Consider the following 17,045-nt stretch of genomic DNA (forward strand, 5'->3'; position numbering starts at 1 on the left):
TTCCTGAAGGAATTAATGAAACTCTTGAACTTTGGCCTCTTTTCTAGGCTAGAGCAGCAAAGAGACTGCCTGACAACCCACAGCAATGCTGATGGAAGATTTTAGTGTGAGAACACAGTGTGCTCGCTTGGCATTGCATTCCCTAGAGGGAATATTGTAGACAGCATATAGATTAAATTTATCTAGATTTGGACATTAAGACACATACTTGGTTCCTTGATAGAAAAGATCAAGAGAGGTCATTCTACATGTGGTTTTCTTTGTAGGTTTATAATGCTTTTGCCTTTCTCATTCCTTTTTATGGCATTATTGTTGCATACCAGACAACTATTCCATCTTTCCTAGTGATGCTGCTTAGACAATATAAGAAGCTTGTGTCAGGAAAATAATCAGGATTCTCTGAAGAACTCAAAGGCCTTTCAGCATGTTTCATAATTGATTTCAAGTGTCTGATGAAAAGTCCCTGTGACAAAACAAATTCCTACCATAGGAAAACCAAAACTTCAAGTCTGAAATGAGAGTTTTCTGGGATTTTCTAGTTTTACATGAAATGGCGCTATGCAGTAGGAATCCTCAGCACTGCACCAGCTAATAACAACCAGCTAAAGTTGTCTGCAGCCATTGCCTTACAAACAATAAAAAGAGTCACTTTTAAAGAACAGCGCAAAAACAGTTTCAGGTCATTTACCCACTGGCTTTTCCTGTCTGGAATGCCTTTCAGAGTTTTGGCTCTGTTGACACTGCAAGTTAAATGAAATAAAAAATCCAAACAGAAGCCACAAAACTCAGCAACTCAGTCTTTTTGATCTACCTAAGTGTTTTTATGCCTGCTCATCACCATGGGATTCAAGTGCTCCTTTTCACACTTCAGTGTTTCCAAAAGAATCAAGTCATGGTAAGACCATAATACTTGAGTGGCTGTTGCAAGGAAAGATTGCTTTAGAGAACAAAACCAGTCCTCTTCCCTAGAAACAGCCCTGAACAAGACAAAATAGAGGTAGAATAGGAGGGAAAGTAACAGGGCAAAAATATTTCCTTGGCAAAAAGATTAGTAGAGTTGGCAACCTATGGAAGCAGAATTGTAAAGAGTTGGAAAAAAATGTTTTCCTCTAACCTTCAAGTGCAAAGAGGTCACAGTTCTTCCAAAGAGCTTCCCTTGGGATAATGTGAATATGGATCATCCCATACTTCAGGGATTGAATAACCATCTGAAAGGAGAATAATTTGAGATAAACTGAGATTAGTTTCTTGCTAATCGACATCTGCTTGGAAAATCTAGTGCAAGGGTCATTTGGCTTGCTATGTTAATGATAATTCTGCCAAGAACAAGTATCAAAACACTAAGAAATTTGTAAGGATCTGGCACATTACATCCTGCTTAATAAATTCAGAGATTTGAACATGACAGCATATTGTAATGTAGTAATATAATACAGTAAATGTGCAGAACCATATTCAGCCCATAACAGACCCAACACTGATTTCAATACACATGCTTACTACAATCTGAATGAATTATTTGAATACATACTTAGCTGAATATGTACTAACAACACTACATATGAAATGAAGAAAAATTGTGCTCCTTTTTTCTCTGTACTATATGCAATTGGAGGAAAAATGTCTTTTTTTATACATATTTGTATAAATATTTTTGCAAAAAGAAAAGTATACATTTAAATTTGGGGCAAGATTAAGACCTGGCTGCCATGCTTTAGTTAGCATGAGTTAACAAAAACAGCCATTCCAAAAGAGGTAGAGTAAGCTTTTTGATGAGGGGAAAGCAGTGAATCAAAGAGAAGATCTGTTTGAGTCACCCAACAAAGACAAACCAGTTGGGGACAATGAAGAAAAGCATAACCACCCAATGAAGAATGGGATAACCACCAAGCATTAGCTTGGGAGAGGCAAGTTACTATTAGTTTCTTGATCCCCCCCCTGGCCCCCCAGCTAATGGTGAGACTCATCACATAATGGAGTGCCTGAAAAACATCTCCCTGGCTGTCTTACATTGTTACCTGGGGTGTCAAAATGAACATCCTGGATAAAAATCCTCATTCTGGAAGTTCCACTGGCAAAGTTTCATCATGCATCTTCCCCTAAAGGAAGGAAAGTTTTCAATTACCAGAGATTAGTCATGGTATTTCCGCTGGGATAGGCTAACCACCACAATCATCTTTTCACTCCTACAGAACACCTGATGAGAAGACTGTGGACAGAGCAGGATTGCATCTGGAAGGACCACAGGCTAGGCATAACATTTGACAATCCCTATGCTTCCACAAGATAGAAATGGAGAGGCATAAAAGAAATGGATATAGACTAACAGATCCTGTTCTTGTTCCAAAAATGGAGCTGCATGAAGAGTGAAAGTTTTCTCTAAGTTCCTCTCTCAGTAGCAAATGTGAGAGAAGTGACCCAATGCTATTTGGTCATTCAAGACACAAGCATACCTCATTGGCCACATGGAGAGAGCTGGTGGAGGCGGAGGGGAAGCTGGGCAGTGTGGAGAGATGGCTTGCTAATCCTGTCAGGAGAAAAAGTGTTTCGTGTCACTCAACAGCATCTCCGCAGGGCAGTTACGGGAGGAGCGCTGACAGCCCCTGAAAGGAATCACCTCAGACGTCCTCCAGCAGGAAGAGGTCGGCTCTGACGAGAAGCTTATAGGGTAGGGGAGATGAAAGTATGGGGGAGGGACATCTGGGCTCCATGTAGGATTTCACCTTCCTCTGCCTCAGAGCAGTCCTGCCTGCTTCCAGCTAGCCTGTCCTTTCGGATCCCTTCAAGAATCACTTCCGTCGCTCTCTCATTCCCCAACTCTCAAAATTTAAACTTGCCAACCCTGCTGCCAAAATTAAAGACAGAAATAACACTGGATTTGAAAGCAATTTCAACATAAGGAATAGCTGCAGGGACAGATCAGGGATTCTTGCCACGTGTGACACAGAGTACCTACCATACCACAGCACACGCTGATAAGTACATTTTGCAACCGATGTTACAGACTTATCCTGCTTTTCTTTAGAAAATGCTTAGTCAGGCACTTGCAGTCAGTGGTGCACTTGAATGGTTCTCAGCAGGAGAAATAGTAACTAAGTGTAGACAAAGAGGTGAAACATCTACCAAAGGGATAAAGTCACCCAAGACATCACCAGGGTTAAATAGGGTTAAATAAGATGGCACCTCAATCACATCATAAATGCCTATATTGTCACAGAGTTACCATCTCCAATGTACAAACCAGAAATCATACAAAATAAATGTAATTTACATTCTACCTGAGGGCCACAAATCATCCCTGAGTTCATGGGATTCATCATCCCCACACCATGACAGAGCACTCCAAGGGATCAGAAATCATACAAAATAAATGTAATCTACATTCTACCTGAGGGCCACAATTCATCATCCCCACACCATGACAGAGCACTCCAAGGGACAGGCTGTTCAGCTGTGGCCAAAGACCTAAATCTTCCTCCCAGAAGACACTTCCATGTTTTAGAAACACAAAGGTGTCTGGGTTACAGTTGGGCATTTGGGTTTTGATGCAAGATATTCCTTACTGTCTAGGAGGTATACAGCATTTTTAATGCAGTACACTGCCTACTATTTGCCACTGTCTCAATGGCAGCAGCCACACATCCCTCTCAGGGACCCTCGTCCTTCTCTCCCAGGCCCTCAGAACCCCTTGAAAGAGACAATAATTCTTGCCTCAAAAAGCAAGTGAAAACTGCTTTTTCTAACAGACAACATCATATAGGGCAGCCCCTCATCCATCAATGGGAAATAAAATTCAGGAGGTCTAGCTGCTCCTTTGCCTCAGTTGCACTTCAACATCACATTTTCCCTGCTTTGGTGGATTAAAGCTGAAAGGCTTTACAGGAGATATGTCTGTTACAGGAATGTAAACAATAAATAATTATAGGAAAGACAAAGAAAGACTGATTTATTGAAGACTATTCACTACTAGAAAGTAAATAACTGAACTTTCAATTTAAATGGACATTTTTACTGCCAATAAATCTGCTTCCGCAGATATGAGAAGAGACTTCATGTAGTACACAGAAAAGGAAAAGTTAGAGAAATTCAGAGAGTGCCAGTGAGCAGACAGGGCCAGACTCTTGATAGATGCTGTTGGTTTAGACCAACCTAGGATTGTTTATATGCTCATCTGCCATTGAATGAGTATAGTGAGATAGAGCAGACGTAAACAAATTGCTGTTGAGTAAGGGAAAAGGAGCCACATGCTTATCCAGCAGCCTTCACATCACCAAATCTGCAAAGACCTTGATACTTACTTTGCCCAAATATGGACTACCAGGACTTTTGAGATAAGCTCCTAAAGTTAGGTACTGCATCTATTTTTATGTTTTTAAATATTTTTCTTTGAAAAAACATTTGAGTCCCCAGCAGTCCTCCTGGTCCACAAAAAGAAGTGGCAACTTTTAGCACTACATCACTGATGTACCTTTGTGGATTCTGATGAAGATGGGTCTGTGGACTGATATGCATATCCAGAACCATAATCCAGGAATGTTCAGTATTGGCCACTGCCTGCCTTGTTGTGAAAGTTCTCCCAAAGCACCAGAGATCAAATTATGGTTACTAGACAGAGAACCCCACTGTAAATGAGAATGGACTGATAGATCTGATGGGCCACCACAAGAACAGTAATTGCACCTGGCTTATTACCTGAATCAAGTGCTACATCTGACACATCAGGAGCTACATTTGGACACATCTGGTTTCTCATGAAGATGAATGTGACCTGAATTTCTTATCACTTCTGATAAATATTCAGGACAAAACCCCAGGTACCTTAATATCCTTTGCCAATTTCTGCTCTGCAGTTTCTATACAGTGCAATGCTAGAAATAACACAATTTTCTTGGTGTACATGGATTATTTCAACAGCCTAGAGAATTTAAAACCTACCACCTTAATTTTCACCAGCTACTCCCTCTAACTGTCCTTTTCCAATGAACCAAATATTATTTATTTTTGATCTAATTTCCCACAAAATCAAAGTACAGTTGACACTCCCCAAAGTAACTTAACAGATATGGATATATCTGAAACATGTGAACTCAGGAGAGATTTGGAAAGTTTTATGTATGTGAAATAATTGAATTCACACACCACTGACTTTTATATCAAAGGATGGCCACACAAAATGCTGAATGTGATTCCTAAGTGGTGAGATCTTAGGTTTCCCTCTGATCTGATGGACAGTCTTAACAATTTCATGGAATGTGATCTATCCCTCAGGCTTAAAGTGAACTCTTAACAGGTCATCATTTTAAAGCTCCAAAACATGTATTTGTGGGCAAGACTTGCAAATCTAAAAAGTTTTTGTATTAATAAAATGATAGAATAAGACAAATATGGTAGAAAGGAGAGAAGATAGACATACATCCTGCATGCTTTTTTATATTTGTTTTACTGTTATACTTAATTTTATTTTCAGTTAGTCTACCTCTGAGATTTCTATTTGTTTCCTTTAAAATTAGTAATCCTCACTTCAACAGTAAATTGGGTAAGATTATTCTGCATCCACGTGCAAATACAATGGTTCTTCCCAAACACATAGAATATTTTTAGTCATGGCTGATGAATTTCAAGAGCTCCCCCTGTTTTGTAACCACATACAAGAAATCCACATTTCTATGGCCAAATCAAGCAGATTGCAAACTTTTCTCTAGACTTAGAGCAGGCTTTGAAGTCAGAGACTCAGAGTGATGAAATTAAAATGCAATAGGACATTAGTTCACCGAGTTCATGTACCAGCAAAAATCTGTTTTAAGATTTGAAACTGAAGTTAAAAGCACAATAAAGATACAAATTCCTGCTAATCTGAAACTTTCTCTTTCTCACCTTGTCATAAAAGCCCTTTGTGCCTGTAGCCACAGTCCCTTATCTATCCTGCAGACTCTGCCAAAAGGAAGCTGACACCTCATCAGAAGATATCTGGGGAGAATGGTACTGCTTGAATCCTGCCTCTATCTTCAGAATGATATTTTAGTCTATAAGGCATGGCAAAGGATTTCCACAGGAGATGAATCATCAGAAAATGTAAGCGAACAGCTCATAAAGAACATGTCCTCCTCATAACCAGACAGTTGGTTTTCAGTTTCATGTTCTAACTTTTAAAAATGAAAAATTCAACTGGGACTGCATCTTTGCCTAATGTCTCTGAATTCCATTTCCCTAACTGCTACCCTGGAATTAGAACCAATTTCATAATCATTATAAATGCAAATAGGGTTTTTTTGTTCACTGCCAATACTACTTTGGTAGTTGCATAACTTTATAGTATTAAATGTTAGCTATCCCCCTTAGCAGAGGCTGAGGACTACAGTTTTTCTAAGAGATCAGGGTGGGCAAAGGCAGCCAGGGCTGTCTGTGAGAGAGTTGAGCCTGCTCAGCTACCATGTGGCTTCTGCAGTGCCTGTAGGACCTTGCAGGACAAGACTCAGCAGGCACCAGTTAAGCTGCAGTAAAAAGATACCCTTTAGCAGTAAAAATAGACACAGAGCCACTTCACTCCTCCTTTCTTATTCATTAGCAATATTTCCTTCTTTCTTTACCCCGTGTATTTACATAGCATTTCTGCAAAAGAAATCTTGGACGTCTCAGATTTTTTGTTCAGCCATTGTTTCTGACCACTTGCATTTCACAGTGCAACTTTTCACAGATGCCCCTTTAATGCAATATTTTGTTCTAGATAAACATATCTGTGTTTCAGCAGAAACACAGATAATGATGATATGGAATAACAGAAATTAATGACAGGTAATACAATCTTTATTCAGGAGCATCTTTTATTGTGCGTGGCACACTAAAAATATTGTTCTCCTAAATACTCAGGAAAAACAAAACTTGCAGTTAGCAAACCCTTTAAGTGTGTGCTTTTCTTTAAGCCTTTCTTCTTAAGAAAGTCTTCCAAATGTTTGCTGGAGTAGTCATGTGCCTGGACTTAAGCATGCTTAGAAATACTTCACTGGACTCAGAGCCAAAATCTGTTTGCATTATGGTTCAGGAATAGCAACGGACAGAGAACAAAAGGAACAGTTATTCAGAATTTGGACAAATAGCTGTAAATACATTTTTTGGTGTTATTAAGTCAATATTGGCTCTGCTCAGCATGCACTGACTGAACTCACAATCCTAACAATCAGAGCTGAAAAACACAGACCATGGACGTTTATTGATTTAGACAAGATCACTCCTCGCAGGAGAGTAAGCCTCTAGTTTTACAGACCTTTTAATTCCCTGTACACCATTCCTTTCCCTTTTACAAATCTCCTGCTGTGAAACTCTAAAGCACTCTTGAGACACTAGAAATCATGGAACTAGCTCTGCAAATTGTCCATCAGCCAAAAGAGGAAGCAACTCCCAAGACCAAGGAGTTCAGCTGTTGCTATCCACGCTGGTTTTGGCCAAAAATAAAGCAACAGCCACCACATACCAAAAACCAAAATGTTGTTGCAAAAGATATAATAGTTGCAGATAATTGGGGGTTTTTAGTGTTACCCTCTAACCACCTCCCAACACCCCAAAAAAAGGTACCAAATATCTGGGCTATCTACTGGCAAAAAATATAATTTCTTACTTTAGGCAAATCCAACATTCCATGCAAATGGAAATAATTTCTGCAATACAAAAAGTCCTTTCAGAAAATACTGAACTGATTAGTATTATGGAAAAGTGGAACTAATTACTCTAGTGATATAACAAAAAAAAAAATGAAGTTAAAAATTAAAACCATTCGATTCTTGCAAAAAATAATGGCGTATTTCCCATACATGCAGCCTCTGTGGAACTCATGTAAAGGTATGAGCAAGGTAACCATGAATCTCCCTAAGCCATAAATGCAGGTCTCTTTGGAAATCCTTAAGGACCAGGAGTGTACCAAAAGCCCACACAAAATGTTCATGCCTAGGCTCAGTTACTCTTCAGGAACCCCCCAAAAAGGGCCAGTTTGCTCCCTAAAAATGAGGTTCACCAGCACAAGCCTTATCTGTTCTTCCAATCCCATGTGAGCTCGAGGCAGAGACCTTTCACTGGCCCTTCACTCCATGGTAAATTTCACTTTTGGAAAACAGAGGCCATGGGCTTGTCTGAACAACACGTGCCCCTTTTTTTTTGAAAGAAGACTGTCAAGGCTACAGAGCCAACTCATTAACCTATCCCCTAGCAGTTCCATCTGGATGGTCTTATCTGTAGGAATCTGGCCTTTCATTTATTTTTTCAACCACCATTTGTGACAGAGTTTCTTAAAAAGCAGACTCATGACTTATTATTAGCACATGGGCAGGTCAGCACACAGGTTTATTTGCTGTTAACCAACATCCTAACATGCTGTGTTTAAAATTTCCAAAGGGACTATGAATAGGCTGTAAAAGTAGGAGGTTGAATTCCTGAAGATAAGAACTTGTGATGGGACCACTGTCAAAGCAACGCATATTTTCCTCTGATAACCCTTGAAAATCACTATGCAAAGACGTATAGTTCAAACATATATGAGTCCCTGACAATTCCCTTTTTAAAGACACTTTGATGACTGGCCTGTAACACTTCAGCCATGCCATTTAGGGAATAACAGGGAAAAAATAAAGCCTTAAACTTTGAAAATGTACAGCCCCTCCAGAAAAGGCAAAAGAAGGGGAGAAGCTAGGATCAAGAGAGAAAGGAAGTCAAAGAGGTAAGAGAAAAAGAAAATATTCCCACTAAAACATATGCAGCACAATGCCTGCAGGCTGTTACGGAGGATAAATACTCCCATTTCTCTTGCCAGGGACAAACCCTAAGAACAGGGGTGTGACCAGAAGGACACTGGGGACTATGCCCGGGAGGCAAGATTCCATTTTCTACCTGTGATATCTATCAGATCTCATGCCGTTCAGAGCTTCACCACTGGAAACACTCTCCAAAGTAGCCATGTCCCTTATTTTCAGTGTATCACGCATACACACAGCTGGACACCACATCCCAGGAAATTATTCCTAGTGGAAGAAAAAAACACAGCATCACCTCCAGAAAAAATTATCCACTCGCTGGCTTTCATCTTGTGCAGAGCAATGAAAAGTCTGGAGAGAGATAAATGTCTGTTATACCGGGATTTACACATTTCATCCAGACAATTGACTTAAATTTCAAGCATGAGGCCAGAATTGATCATTTATCAAGTTAATCTTTGTGATATATTTAGTGTCTAACCATAATACCTTCAATTGCTTTCACAGTCAGCAGAGACTGGGCAGGAGGAGAGCACCTGTTAAGAATCAAGACATGAAAAAGAGCTATGCAGTAGATTGGAGTTATAAATACTGGCCTCAAACCTGCAAACTCTTGGCATCCATGGAGAACCAGTGTGAATGAAGCTACAACTGGTTGCCTTAGTGGTCTGATAATTGTCTATCTATTTTAAGCAGGAATCACCTTCCTAATTTATTGTGGGGCAGGGAAAAGGATTTAAATGTTCGGCTATGCTCCACTGTTCCTAGCCTCATGAAATGAAGCAGCAAAAGAAGGTAACTCGATTACCTTAAATCATTAGGATATCCAGTAGCTTCCTTTCACCACTAGTGTCTCGATGCTTAATCATCACTAAGAAACTTTGGGTTTGATTCTCACTTAATGTATTGGTCCTGCCAAAAGCAAGTATTAAAATATATTCATATAACCGTTGATTATCCATTAATCATTGATTAATCCCTCCACTCTCATTTACAAGACAGTTTCTAAACATGAGCTCTTTCAGCCTATTAAGGGTCAGAAACTTATTTTCTTTCTTGAAGGAATGAAAGCATAGTTTTGCAAGTAATATCTGAAGACCACCAGCTAAAACTGTGAAACCTCTGATCAAAACTAAAGATTTAGTCAGTAAACATATTTAAAACTAAATTAGTAATTTCCTAAATTCTGCATCTTAAAATTCAAAATTAAACATTTTAGATTATTTTTATCTTTGCTAAACTGAAGTATAAACACCAGAGAAAATACTGCTAACTCTATATGGGGCTTAGAATTTAAATCTTGCTGACTTTTGATAAAATCTATACTTCTGAATCTCTTGGATATATTTTCAACAAAGCTTTACCTTATTTTGTAAATGAACACTGCCAATTTTTAACATTTGCTTTGTTTTTCAGGCTGTCCTTCCTGTATGTGTCATCTAATTTTATTTTCATTTAATTTTTCCTCTAGATCAGTTTAAGTGTAAAAAAAAGAGGGTAAACTGTTCATTCTTGAAATCAAAGGGTCCTGTGTCCGCCATCATAAGTCTAGGAGAGAGTGTGTAGGCCAGTTTCTTGGCTGTCTGTAATCATCACACATCAATAAGTGCTGAGTTACAACAATACTACATGCTGGGGGGGGAAAAAATGACCCCTTAGATCTCTAATTAAATCACCCACTTCCCTCCCTCTAGCTCTACCCTTTCATTTGATGACCACTTCCAGAACCAGTGGGAGGGGGAAAGCAGCTACTGGGCATTGAGCAGAGGAATGGAGGAGGCTTTGTGGGTTGTTTTCCAACCCACACATCATAAAAGGTGGTTTTTCATTCTGATTTTGTACAACACCTCAACACCACAGAACCCCAGATAACGACAGGGTTTTCAGCACTCCTGTAATTCAATTAATGGACTTGGAGGCTACTGAAGTTATTATTTGGCATCACCAAGTGAAGAGTTGGGGGGCTGTAGCTCTACAGTCAGGATGCAGAGTAATATAATTACTTCCAGTCCAGACTTAAATATTGGCATTCATATAATGACCAATTGTAAGGGAATGTTTTAACTACTCAGATGAATGAGAAGATTACATTAAAAATCATTGTTGCATGAATTGTCTAAACTGTACTTTTATATTACATTTGGCCTTCAGTTTGGTAAGCCCAAGCACAGATCACTAACATGTGAAAGTCACACACTGCAGAGAGACTAAACCTGTGAATTTGCATTTGCACATTTTTTAACTCTCTGGGGTTAGTTCTGGATTACCTCTGATATGCAAAAAAATAAAAAATTTAAAAATAATAATGATGTCAGGGTGAAAATTCACATATGTGGGTAGCAGTGAAACAATGCTGTTTTGTCCATTTATACTCAAGAATGGATTTCATTTCAAAATGGGGGGAAATATACACGATCTGCATTAATTACGAGCACTATTTGAAAACCAGCAAGAAGTACAAGCGAGGCTATCCAAGGTAGATGAAAGCTACTTTGGTCTGACTTTTGCTTTCCTTTCTGAACTGCTGCTTCCCTAAGTGGCAAGCAGCGGAGGTCAGAGGCCAAACGAAAAGGATAAGCGTCAATGGGAGGCCCTGTGGTGTGACACAAGTGCATAGTGGTATATTGTCCACAGCCCATGAAGAACTTGTCAACAGCTCAGTGAGAATCCCTCAAAGGAGCGTCTACAGTTTCATTGCATCCTGCTCCCTGGAGGCAGTGGCAGATACCCAGGGAAGCAGCAGCTATATAAGCAAGATGGCTCTCTAGGAGCTCTGCTGTCTTCCAGTATTTGTTTTTATATATTGGCAGAAAAGATTATCAGTAGAAAATTCTTCCAAATAACTGGGAAGATCTATGCAAGCAAGAGCAGCTAGATTAAAAATTAATTATGCCTTAGAATGCTAGGTGTCAAAAATACAAAAATATTTACTAAATTGGATCATGTTTAAGCCCCTTCAAAATCTTCTTGTGACATCCCAACGCCCAGACTTTCAGTCTCCTGTGAATCATGAACTTACCTAAGCAGGACATCAGGCTTCTTGATGATCCCAGATTTGCTACAAGGTAAATAACTAAGACATAAAAAGTGTCTTTTTCATGAAAAATTGAATATCAAGTTATCCTCTGAAATGCAACCTCTTATAACAGGCAAGCTCTAATTCCTTCTCCCTGTTGCAGTTATCAAGGACAGCATGAAGAGCATCTACGATTAAATGATAATGGTCAGATTTTTCAGTCCTGTTATACAGCTAATGGAGTTGAGCAGAAGAGAATTTGTCTCATAGGTAAGTAGAAATTCTGCTTTTCTAGAAGAATCAGTTTAAAAGTATAAAATAGCACACACATTGCCTTTGCTCTGGTTTTATACAGCTCGTGGAACAACTGAGTAAGAGCCCAGGAAAGGGCTTTTAGACCTAACATCATACAAGTAATAAATCATCATCCTGATTCTATTTTGAAAAGAAAACAGGGAATAAGCTTGAATTTGATTCTGTCTGTAACAATACAGACAATAAAGAAGCTCACCAGGAAAAGAACTCAGAAAAAATTAAACAGCATCTGTAAAGTGTTGAGGGTGGATATTTAGTCAGGTTTGTTCATAAAGAAACAACAAGACTAATCAGAAAGTGAGAATATGGGGGGGAGGGTGTAAAAAGTGAAAGAAAGCAACATTTTGTCCTCTTGGCAGTGGATTTTAAAGAAACTGCAGCTTGTGTTTCTGTACAACAGGTAAGAAATGGGTTTGGGGATGCAAAGGATTTTTGCGAATCTCTTCTGTCTCTTAATGATTCAAGCATGCTGTATTTTCTACCTTACTCTCCAACTCTCCCTTAATCATTATTTTAAATACAATAAAATATGCAAGAAATGAAGATGGATCCCAGTGTCCCAGTCATGTAACTTTAATGCAGCAAAGGAGTTTTTGTCATCTGAGAGGCTGAGTCATATTTCTGTATTACTTTTAACCCTTTGTAGCAGCCTACAGGCATTTTGGCCAACTTCTTTGACTTTCAGCTGCATTACTGCAGATCAGCTGTGTTGAAATAAATGGGGTTATGGCAGCATAACCCAAAACACAGAGATGAACCAGACCTTGGCACTGCAAAAATGATGCCATTTGTGAGATGAAATGTTACATGTTTACATCCACTGCTTCCAAAGCCAGAAGAGCTCAGACTGTCTCACTGAGCAAAGTAAGATTGAGAGCAATGAGTTTTTGGAAAATTGACTGGCAAGGAACCAAACCATAACTCATAAATATTAGAAGATGAGTTGAGCTTCTCTGAATGAAATACTGCCCAAGTCATAATAAAATAAATACCTTATGGTTGTTAATAACAACAGTAATGTACAGTTGTTTAAACTTCTGAGGGGTCTTGAAAACGCTGGCAAATGTCAACCAGCCAAGCCTGACAGCACCCCACACCGTCAAGAGACACTGAGAGACAGCAGAAGCAGTATTTTCAACTGCGAGTTGAAATCAAGAGTATCCAGCTTGGATTAGGTCTTGCTACTCACACCACTGCCTGCATCTCCTGTTGATACTAGCAGGAACTGTGGTTGCTTCCAAAATTATGAAAATTTGGGTTTCAGACCCAGGCCAAAAGCTGCACAATCCCTCTTGCTCCAAGCAAGATACTTGCGTGCTTATGTCAGAGCTCAGTAGACCATATCCAACAGAAACCTTGGCACTTCATTCCCCATAGCTATAATGCAATCCCACTCTTAACACTAAGCTTCCCTAAAAGCAGCCTGCCCAGAGAGCACCTGAGAGCTGCTTGTTCAGGGAAGAGCAGCACCACGGTGACCAGGCTCACCGGGAAGCACTGGCCTGCACTCTGCCATGCTGCTCCTGCTGCCACGAGGGAGCAACTGCGTTTGGGCACAAGTGAAGTATATTGTGCTCTCTGCACAAAGCCACGCTTTGATAGCTGCCTTTAGGAACGGCCTGCACTCTGCCATGCTGCTGCTGCCACGGAGGAGCAACTGTGTTTGGGTACAAATGAAGTATATTGTGCTCTCTGCACAAAGCCACGCTTTGATAGCTGCCTTTAGGAACCTGGAGGAAGCCCCTTTTAAACACAGTTTTTAAGCCTTTGGCAATAGGAAGCCTTTTCGGTTTTTTGTCCAAGAGTTTCCCAGTAGGATATAAATGCTTAAGAAATCACAGCTACACTCACCCTCAGAGGCCACATTTACTAGTTTTGACTCATGAGCTCATTCCCCAATTATATCAGCAGGACATGGATGTGGAAGCTGAAGACCTTAAGGAATCATTCTACTTCTCATCTCTTAAGGCTGAAAGCTGTAAAACAGAAGGGCATCCAAATTATCTAGACACAACTTTCAAATCCACTTTCAAAACTGACTGGTCCTGTTCCCTCCACTCCCTTTGAAGTCAAAATTTGCTTCAGCTTGTGCAAGGAGAATCAGGCTCTTTGTCCATCCCCACAGGGATCAGTCCTAAATATGAGTAGTGTTCCCTGGCTGCCACCACACACCAGCACAAGATGGTTTCTTACAGACTGTGGCTCTGAACAGAGCTGTACTCACTCCCTGCAATATTCAGTGTTAATAGAAGGAAGGAGAAGGAAATTGGAAACTTACCTCTGCAAATCCCACAAAGTATTCCATAGGAATAGTCAGAAAGATAAAAAAAGTCACTCACAAACCTCATCAACTGTTAAGGGATCACAACACAAAAACAAACTCTTCAGAGTTCTTTGTGGAACATGGATGAGAATAGTCTTTGAACAAAAGCATTATAATTTGGCCCCTGAACATGGGAGGTTGGCTGGCTTCAGAGAAAAACCAGGCAGCTTAAAGGGGCTGCTAAACTTCTGCTCCTCTGTCCAGCCAAGACTATCCTGCATAAACCCAAGAAAAGTTGCCTGCATTACAACAGGCAACTTGGCAACTTGACTTCATTGGATGAAGGGCACTGTAAGGAGATGCAGAACAGAGAGAAAATAAGCAGAAAGAAAACAAAATTTACATGAGTTCTATTCACAAACTGGAAAATCATAGTGTAGAGTATGCCCTGACCTCTAAGAATGAAAACTATGTTGAAAGGACTAAATGTCACTGTAGAGTTAAAAGATAAACAGAATCCTTCCACTGTACCAGTACTAACTATGTGACTTTAAATAAATTATGTGAAAACAGATTTACAGGCTCATGCCCTAAACTTATGCCTCCTTTGATAAGAAAACATGCAAACATAATGATCTAGAGAAGCAAATTAAATTCCCAGGACTGGATCATATTCAGAATAAAAACAAAGAGGTTCTTCAAAAGCTAATCTCTCAAAAGTCTCAGCACAACATGATACTCTCTCAAGGTACAGATTTCTGTACCTTACTGCTTAAGTATGCTTTACTATGCAGAGCATAACAATAAAGAGCTTTTTTTTTAAATTCAGTTAAAAGGTACCAAATTATCTTAAATGACAAAAAAAGATAAGCAAGACCCTAAATGCAGAAATTAGAAGTTGTAGGAACCAGATTCCCACACAGAGATGTCACTTTGCCTGTTGGCTATTAGACTCATTTATTTTACTAAAATCTATCATGGTGTTTTCTTTATCAGCTATGTCAGGCATTTCTGAATAAATATATTCAGATATCCAAAGCAACACGTGCAATGAAAGGAAGTGAACTTTCTCATTACAGTGACCTGTAAACAAAGTCAAATGCCAAGGGTGTTCCAGGGAGCATCACCCTAATGAAACTGGAGATGGCAGTTGCCTTTCTACTAATTTCTCAAAATCTAAAATGCAAACCTACAGGATTTACAGCCGCCTGCCCCCACCCAAAGCCTTGCCACTCACACCCTTTCCCATAGACTTTGCCTGTAGAAAGGACCAGCACCACAAAACAGGAAGCACACCCCATTGCAAGAGGGCGCCTGTGGAGTCTGAGGTCTGGTCCAGTTAGAGCAGGAACCCCACTGGCAACACATTTGCTGACTGGTGTTCAGTCAGGTTGGGACTTCAGGGCTGGTAGTGAAGACAGAGCTGTAGGTGTCTTATGTTCAAACAAACCAAAGGAGCTCCAATTTCATATCCCTCTGTGGGGGTTAACTTGCATAGCACAGCGAGTGAGCCTGAGAGCTGCTGTGGAGCAGAGGAGGTCTCTAGGATTACGTGGTGCTGAGTTCCCTTCCTGAGTGTTGTCAGAAATACAGACCCAACACTTCAGGGCAGCAAGGAATCCCCATTTCTTCCATAACTTTGGTTCATAATATGTACTCATATATTGGTAGGATCAAGGACAGAGCCAAGAGCCCTGACTCCAAATCTCCATCTTTGCAATGATGCGTTTTCTTTCTACATTTATCTTCCTGATAACCCTGACAATGCAACACCACCCCAACCACTGTTCCCTAAGCACAGCTGGGGAAAAGATGTGTCACAGAATCCTTCAATCTCTTCCATGGGGTCTAGCATGACAAATGATGCAGACACAGCCAGACAGTGCTGTCTGTGCGTGGACCAGTCCTGCCCTGCTGGCCCGTGCAGGGAGGTCCTGCACAGGGCTGATGTCATAGCAGGCAGGCAGCTCCCTCAGCCAGAGCCTGGGCACACAAGGCAGACACAGCACTGAGGTGCAGACTTGTTCAATAGATAGCTCCTTCCCTCCTGTGGCGACCACCCCTTCAAAATCCCTACAGAACTACAACTCCAGACAACTCTTCGAAGAGGGATGGGAGGAGTAACATATTGCATATTTACTGCACCACTTCTGGATCTTTAGTGTGGAAATTTTGCCCACCTCTCTACTTTTTGCCTCTCAGCTTCCACCTGTCACAGTTAAGGACCAACCCTATAAAGTGCTGAGATTATTGAATGCCTTTCAGCTTGGTTCATCAAGCATTCATTGAGCAAAGGGACTGTCCTGGAAGCCCCTTGAATCAAGATCTAAACACAAGGTTTATTAAGTTTCCCACAGTGTTTCTTTGAATCATCTAATATTGTCTTCAAAAGGCCACAACAGAAGATTTAAAAAAGAAAATATTAAATACCTGGTTCCCAGACTAGCTTCTTCCTATAAGCTTTTCTGCAGAGCAATCCCAACTTTTGAATCAGCAAGGAAGACTTATCTTGCATTCTACAGGCATTAGGTCCAGCACATGACTGATCTTACTCCAGCTGGTCACTTCAGACCCGTTACAAAAGCACTGACAACAATTACTTTAACAAGTAAGAATTTCTACAGATTAGAAGCACACATCTTCACATACTCACATTCTCTTCTGTTGAACATGAGGAAAACTTGAGGATATGTAAAATACCCACAAGTTGATA

The 17,045-nt window shown here is 40.1% G+C and overlaps 1 long non-coding RNA gene across 1 annotated transcript; it reads right to left on the reverse strand.

The window, feature by feature from the left end:
- Window positions 1–1,114: 1,114 nt before the first annotated feature.
- LOC120496895 lies at window positions 1,115–9,003 on the reverse strand. The gene is made up of 4 exons (XR_005626373.1): window positions 8,875–9,003; window positions 2,454–2,527; window positions 2,019–2,099; window positions 1,115–1,208 (listed from the first exon to the last, which is right to left on the reverse strand). It is a non-coding gene; the product is annotated as an uncharacterized LOC120496895 (long non-coding RNA).
- Between the last annotated feature and the right edge of the window lie 8,042 nt (window positions 9,004–17,045).

The sequence above is a fragment of the Passer montanus genome, unplaced genomic scaffold (genome assembly GCF_014805655.1).
Source record: "Passer montanus isolate IOZ18808 unplaced genomic scaffold, ASM1480565v1 scaffold12, whole genome shotgun sequence".
Taxonomy (NCBI): domain Eukaryota; kingdom Metazoa; phylum Chordata; class Aves; order Passeriformes; family Passeridae; genus Passer; species Passer montanus.